We start from the raw sequence: 7,233 nt of genomic DNA, 5'->3' as shown, positions 1-7,233 counted from the left end.
TAATTCAAGAGGGGAAAAAAAAGATGTATTTGAAGAGGGTAAACTTAAACGGTGGTCTTTGCCCATCTAGCAAGCTTCACACATAAAAGGATGACTAAAAGAACTAGAATAAGGTAAACCAAATTTAGAAATAATGTTTTTCACAACTCTTAAGGAGGCATGACCAAGTCATTGATGCCATTCTGCCAATGAGGTTTTCTCTCCAACACAAGCTTCCAAATTTTTTGTCATCTGCTAAACTGCTCCAGGAAACTGATAAAGTCCATCTCTACTGGGTCCTCTGAGTAAAATTCTCCCCGTATGGTCCTTCAAGACAAAAATTCGGATGAAATTTAAAAATCAGATTATTATCCTTGGTAAATTTACTTACAGAGAGCAAATTTTTGGTAAGAGAGAGAACATGAAAAATATTCTTCAAGGTAAATTGATTATCATTGCAAACTAACGAAGCCGACCCTATATTATTTATAGTCAAACTTGTGCCATTACCAATCTTGACTTGATCGGAACCTTGGTATTCAGATCAAACTTGTAAGTTGTCAACATCCGGTGTCATATGATGGGTGGCGTCAGTGTTCGGATACCAAATTGGATCAAATCCAAATTCAGTCGTAGAGCCATTGTGAGGTACACCATTGTGAAAGGCTACAGGATTTGCTAGATGTGAATTGCTTTCTCCTTGATATGATAGATCAAACTGTTTGTAACACTTCAGTGCACCATGACCTGGTTTGTTACACAATTAATAGACAATGTTATTTCCTTTGTCGCGGCCTTGCCCACGGCCTGAAGGTTGATCTCCACATCCCTTGCCTCTACCACAATTGTTGCCACCCCTGTTTTGATTATATGAGTTCTGAGGGGTCTGAAAATTGTTAGTAGTATTTTTATTATTCATGGCAACATTCACATTAGGATTTTCACTAGAAAAATTATGTTGCAAAAGCCAGGATTCATGGCTCAAAAGTAATCCAAGGACATCACTAATATTGAGCTGATCTACATCAGCTCGATTTGTGATGGTTGTAATGAGAGATTCATACTCACTTCCCAAACCATATAAGACATATAGAACCAGATCTTCTTTTGATACTAGTTCTGAAACTGTAGAAAGATTATCTGTGATGGTTTTGGCCTTCTAGACATAGTCACTGATAGAAAGATTTCCTTTCTTCAGATTTTGAAGTTGGCACCTCAATTGTAGCACCCTGGATCGAGAATGAGAGGAGAATGATCTTTCCAGAGCACTCCAAACTTCAGCAGTAGTGGAAAGACCAACAACTTTCGCCATGACTCCTTTAGTTAGAGAGGCAACGAGCCAGCTAAGGACCAACTGATCTAGCTGCACCCAGGTTGTGAAGTCTAGATTCAGAATCTACCTACTATTGTCATTGGTATCTGATATTTCTTCTGGAGGAGGCTTGGCCGATCCATCAACCAGTTCCATGGGTTTGTAAGCTCAAAGTACTAGAAGCAACTGAGCTTTCCAGAGAAGAAAATTATCTCCATTAAGTTTGATGGTAAGATAATGAGAGATGTTGGGAATCGAACTAATGCTCATGGGTAGAGAAGCAGTTTGGGAGAGGGTTGAGCTCGAGCTCATTGCTTCAGAAGCAACAGAGGTATTGTAGGCCATAGGCTCTGAAACCAAGTTAAAGTAAAGAGAAGAACGATCTTCAAAGAATGGGTCGAATTTGACTATGTTGAATAACTGTACATGGCTGAATATATATACAAAATAATAAAGAATAAATTAGAAACAATTACAATAATAGAAATAGAGAAAATAAGAAAATGAGCTCCAGTAGGAAATGGCCATACTTCTTACACCATGGGATGTTGATCACTCCACGGGAATGCTATTAACTACTCATGCCATCATTGGGCTGCGTTGAAGATGTTGCTCTGCCTTCCATGAATACTTTCTTGTCCAGGTAATATTCCCTGCTTTCAAGGGCTAATTATTCCTTGTGAAAAATTATTGCATTTATTTTAATATAGTCTTTGTCAGGGCCTTAACTTGTTACTATGTGTAAATGGATTTGCTGAGACATAAATGTAGGCAGTTGGGTTTTAACTCCTTTTTGATGGCTTAAAAAGGTTTTGATCTTTTTTGTCTTTCTAGTATGTGGTATCATGTATTTCTGGCATTATAAATGTTTATATATATGACAGAATCGTCACATCTTATCTTAGGACATTTCAACAAAAATCCGGTTCCTGGTATTCACCAAACTAAAGAATCCCTGATAACATTTGACTTAGCTAGTGCACTTGCCAAAGAGTTTGCAGACTGAGGATCCCATCTGAATTAGCTATTTGGATTGTCCCAAATCTGCACTTGTCTGATCAAAGTTCTGTATCTCCAGGGTATTTGTTCATGTCTCCAAGTAATTCAATATTTGGTGAACTAGGGCTTGCATTTCTATGTTGAGGAGTTTATGCACTAACCCAGAATCAGATTGAGAACATGGAACCTGACTTATGAGTTTGTAAAGTTGAGTTTTACTTCTTACTCAATGAATGTTACATCCTGATTTCTCTGCATTCCAATTGCAGCTACTTCTGGGATCCAATGTAACAATAGCCGTGCAGGATCCCTCATTTCCGGTAATGTGAAATCTTCCTGCTTATATTCCTCTTCTGTCTCTGTTTGTTTGTTTGAACCAATTGGAAGGTATCTGTTATTTGCCAAACAACATGCATATTTTGTCTTCTTAAAGCATTATGTCAATTGAATTTCTTGAAATAAGGTTTCTTCATGGATTTTCTACAATGAATTTGATTCATGGAAAACAAATGTTTGATACAGGCATACATAGATTCATGTGTTATAATAGGTCAAGCTGGTGAATTTCTAGAGGAAACAGGGAAGTAGTGGAATATTGAGTACATGAAGTGTGAGCCTCAAAACAACCTGTTGACAACTTCAAAAACTGATGTTATTTTCTTCTACTCCAAACAACCCAACTGGTCATGCTGCATAAAGAAAGCAACTAGAGCAACTTGTGGATTTTGCAAGAAAAAATGGATCAATTATTATTTATGACTCTGACTGTGCTGCTTAAATCTCAAACGATCGACAGCCCAAGGTCTATCTTTGAAATTCTAGGTGCAAGAGAGGTATTGTTGTAATACAGCTTTGGATTTAATTAGCAATACTTTAATCTTAGCCAGTTACTTGAAGTCTCAACTGTGAAGAATTGGACCTATGAGAATTTTCTTTGGTTTTTGATTAGGTTGCAATTAGGTCTCTTCTTTCTCAAAGTTTGTTGGTTTCACCGGTGTTTGTCTTGGCCGGACAATGGTCCCTGAAGAGCTGCAATTTCCTAATGGCTTTCTTGTCATAAAAGACTTCAATTGCATTGTCTGTACCTGCTTTAATGGGGCATCAAGTATTGCTTAAGCAGTGGGATTAGATTGCTTATCCCTAGAAGGTCTAATGGGGCATCAACTACTAGGATTTTCCCAACAGTTCTGGAAGTTGAGAACCCAGAGTTCAAGAAGAAGCATTCTAGGATGGTGGAAATCAAAAAGCAGCTGAACATTGTTGCAAAGAGTCAAGCCATACCTTTTTGTGAAAAAAAAAAATGAAGATAATTCCATTCATTGTGGCTTAAATGTTTTGAATGGAAAATGGATGTTTTATATTTTTTGTAATTAATGTTTAGATTTTTTGTATTTAATTTCAATTTGGATGAATTTTTGTATTTAATTTCAATTTGGATGAATGAAGAGAAAACATGTTATTGGAAACAAAGTACAACTTTTTAGTAATTGAAAATAAATATAGGTTATTTGGATTTTGGACAAAATTTAGATTATTTTGGCAGCTGGAAAAAATTAAAAGTAAAATGTTATTCAGGTGGGTCTAAAGAGCCGGTAAAAAATTTCTAGTTGACCTTTAGCGACAGTCAGCATAGTCCTCTTATTTCTAGCTTTTGAGCTTTACCGGCAGTCGCCAAAACTGCCGCTGGAACTTTTAACGACACCTCTTTTGACGACAGTTTGCCGACTGCCCGTAAAACTTCTATAAACAGTTTTGAGGACTTTTAGCGACAGTTTTGACTGCCGCTAAAAATGTTTTTTTTTTTATTTTTTTGGTAGTGTCTTCGATCCTTGGATCCCAATTCTATCTGAGGGTACACCTCACCTTGCAAACAACTCTCAGACCTTGGATCATCAGCAAACAGGTCAAGACTCCCTAAGAGTGGCCGACCTCTTGAACACAGGTGGAACCTGGAATCTTTAGCGACTCCAGTAAAATTTTAATGACAGTATCATCTCTCACATCTTTGCTATTGAGCCACAATCTGACGTGAACAATGATAATATTGAGAAGAAATAACTCAGGCTCCTACTCAGTAAAATCAGCGTACTCTTCATTCCTTAGTCTTCAATCACCTACCTCTAGCAACCACTTCAATTGGAAACTACTTTGGAAGCTCAAAATTCCATTTAAATTCTAAGTTTTTGTTTGGAAAATCCTATGGGATGGACTATTTACCAAGGACAGATGCCACAAAGGGTTAAACAGTGAAGACCAACTCTGCTGCCTTTGTCAACAGAAAAAGAGAACCCCTTCCACTTATTCATTAAGTGCTCACTTGCTAAAGCCATTTGGTGTGGAGCACAGCTAGGCCTGAACCCAGAGATCGTTTCTCCAAAACCCATGCATAGTATTCTACTGGACTGGTTGTCGTCATTACAACATGTTCTGGACAAACAAAGAATACAATACAACTTCAGCAAGTTTTGTGTGCTAGCTTATTTTATTTAGGAAGCTAGAAACCAAAAAACCTTTGAGAACTCTCAGCCCAAGCCCATTGAAGTGCTAGAGAAATCCTTTACATACTTCCCTCACCACAACACATCACGCCAGTTATCCGGCGATCACCATCACACACACCTATTCCAACACTTCACATTGATGGCTCTTTTGATCCACTCACAGGTAATGCTGGACGATGGTTCATCCTCCAACTTCCCAGTATCAGCACTGTCTTCACAGAAGGGAGCCGATGCTGGGCCATCAACACAGCTATGATGCTGAAATCCGAGCAATTTTAGTGGGACTCCGAGCAGCTGCAGCAGTAAATAAAGATAGTATCCTAGTATTTTCTGATACCACTACTCTAATAGAATCACTCGGAATTTCCTATTCACTCTCTACCCTGTGAATTGAATTAATGAGCCATGTATCTTCCCATACTCAATGAATTAACTGAGCTTCCCTTTTGCCTAAAAAATGGCAATTTTTTTATTAAAACATGATAGCTATTTCTCAAAAATAGCTGGGGTGAGAGAGGCTCGAACTCTCGACCTCAGGATCACTCAGAAGCTATGAGACCTACGCGCTAGCCAACTGCGCCACCACCCCACTGTGATATCAATCATGTACAAATACGGTAATACCCTAAAAGACCACCACGGAAGACAGCAAAACTAAAGGCATGAATGAAAAAAATTCAATACAAATGAAACAAGAGAGGTTCAAACTCACGACATCAAGATAAAAGCTATAAGGCCTATACGATAGCCAATGACGGACACCACAACGCCATGAAGATATCCCTCCAAGGACGGTAGGCCCAAAATAGGAGAAAGGAATATGGAAGGATTCGAGACCTTATGGAAGAGTGGAGGCATGAAAAGAAGAAAAAACTGGAAAAAATCAGTACAAGTGAGGTGAGAGTAGGGGTGTTTAAATTCGGTTACTAAATCGAAAATCGAACTGAATCAAAACCAATTCAGTTTGGTTAGTTTCACTTTCGATTCAATTTGGTTTTATGATTTTAGAATTATTGGTTTTCGATTTTTGGTTCAGTTTGAAAAAAAAAAATCAATCGAACCGAACCAAAATATGAATTAATAAAAATAAATACATATATTTATGTTTTAATTATAAATATTAATATTACTATTTATATTAATACTAATAAATAATATATAATCTATATTTTTAATTATAAAATATTGATATATTTTAATAATAATTATTAATATAAAAATATAACATACATTTATATTTCTACTAATCAAATTAACCGATTTATTTAAAACCGAACATGAAAAAGAATGCAAAAATGGGGTGAGAGAGGCTCGAACTCTCGACCTCAGGATAACCCAGAAGCTATGAGACCTACGCGCTAGCCAACTGCGCCACCACCCCACCATGAGAACTAATCCTCTGACACAAAGAAAGAGCCCAAAACAGAGAAATGAATGTGGACTTGTAGAGAGATTCGAAACCTCAGTGGAAGAGTGAAGGCATACAAAGAAGAAAATGAATCAAGGAAAGTCAAATGATAACCAGAGAAAGGAAACACACACGATGAAAACAAAAGGACAGGGCAGAGTACCCCCATCACCCGTTGTACTTTGGCAAAAACCCCAATCAGTACATGTTTGATGTTTCATGCTGCGAGTTAAAATCAGGCCCCCATAAGATAGTTTCTCACAACGTTTCATATCACATCCCGTGTCTTCCTATAATGTCTCATCATTTCTGATATTATCGTTAGTAAATGTTTCTCATACATGGACGGCGAAGATGTGTAAGATGTTGAAGAAAACTATCTTGTGGGGGGGCTGATTCGAACTCGCGTGCTAAATAAGACCTCTGATGCTAGTTGCTAGCATTGCCCTCGCTCATCACTATTTATTAACCCTGTTTGTCCATGTGGCAAATATGTGTGATCTCCCGTATTTTTATGGAAAATGGTTTCCCTCTGTCAATTTGAATTCTCCCTTTTGTTGGACTAACCCTGTTTTTGCCACATGGACATGCAACACACCCAATCCAGACTTTCCATCAGTCAAGGACAATCTGGACATGTGACAAATGCGCATCCTGGGCCTTGTGCGCTATGGATGACTTGAATAAATAGCAGTACTAAATGTAAACATGGATTTCACACAAGATTTTACTTTCTAACCTGTTTTGCGATTCAAGCGCTCCTACTAGCACCTAATATAAAGAGCATAACCAAAAGAACCCTGGTCTGGTTTTATAGGGATCAGACAGGACCAGATTTTCGGACCTACAAACTTAAACATAAAATATATGTTATAAATGGAAAATTCTATCGTGCCGGAAAGACATGATATCACCTGATTGGCTTGAGACTACACGCAAAGGCCGCATTTGGCAGTCCTTACAAGGACTTATCTCCTTTCTGTTAAAAATAAGTCCTTAAAACAAGGAATGTTAAATGCAGCTTAAGCCACACA

The 7,233-nt window shown here is 37.7% G+C and overlaps 2 non-coding genes across 2 annotated transcripts; both read right to left on the bottom strand.

Moving 5' to 3' along the window:
* Positions 1–5,295: 5,295 nt before the first annotated feature.
* On the bottom strand, positions 5,296–5,380 carry TRNAM-CAU (transfer RNA methionine (anticodon CAU)). Its single transcript is given in 2 exon segments — positions 5,296–5,331; positions 5,343–5,380. It is a non-coding gene; the product is annotated as a tRNA-Met (tRNA).
* Positions 5,381–6,087: 707 nt separating this feature from the next.
* On the bottom strand, positions 6,088–6,172 carry TRNAM-CAU (transfer RNA methionine (anticodon CAU)). The gene is given in 2 exon segments: positions 6,088–6,123; positions 6,135–6,172. It is a non-coding gene; the product is annotated as a tRNA-Met (tRNA).
* Between the last annotated feature and the right edge of the window lie 1,061 nt (positions 6,173–7,233).

Source organism: Nelumbo nucifera, chromosome 6 (genome assembly GCF_055504915.1).
Source record: "Nelumbo nucifera cultivar China Antique chromosome 6, China Antique-T2T, whole genome shotgun sequence".
Lineage (NCBI taxonomy): Eukaryota > Viridiplantae > Streptophyta > Magnoliopsida > Proteales > Nelumbonaceae > Nelumbo > Nelumbo nucifera.
This window is presented reverse-complemented; position numbering and strand designations above follow the sequence as displayed.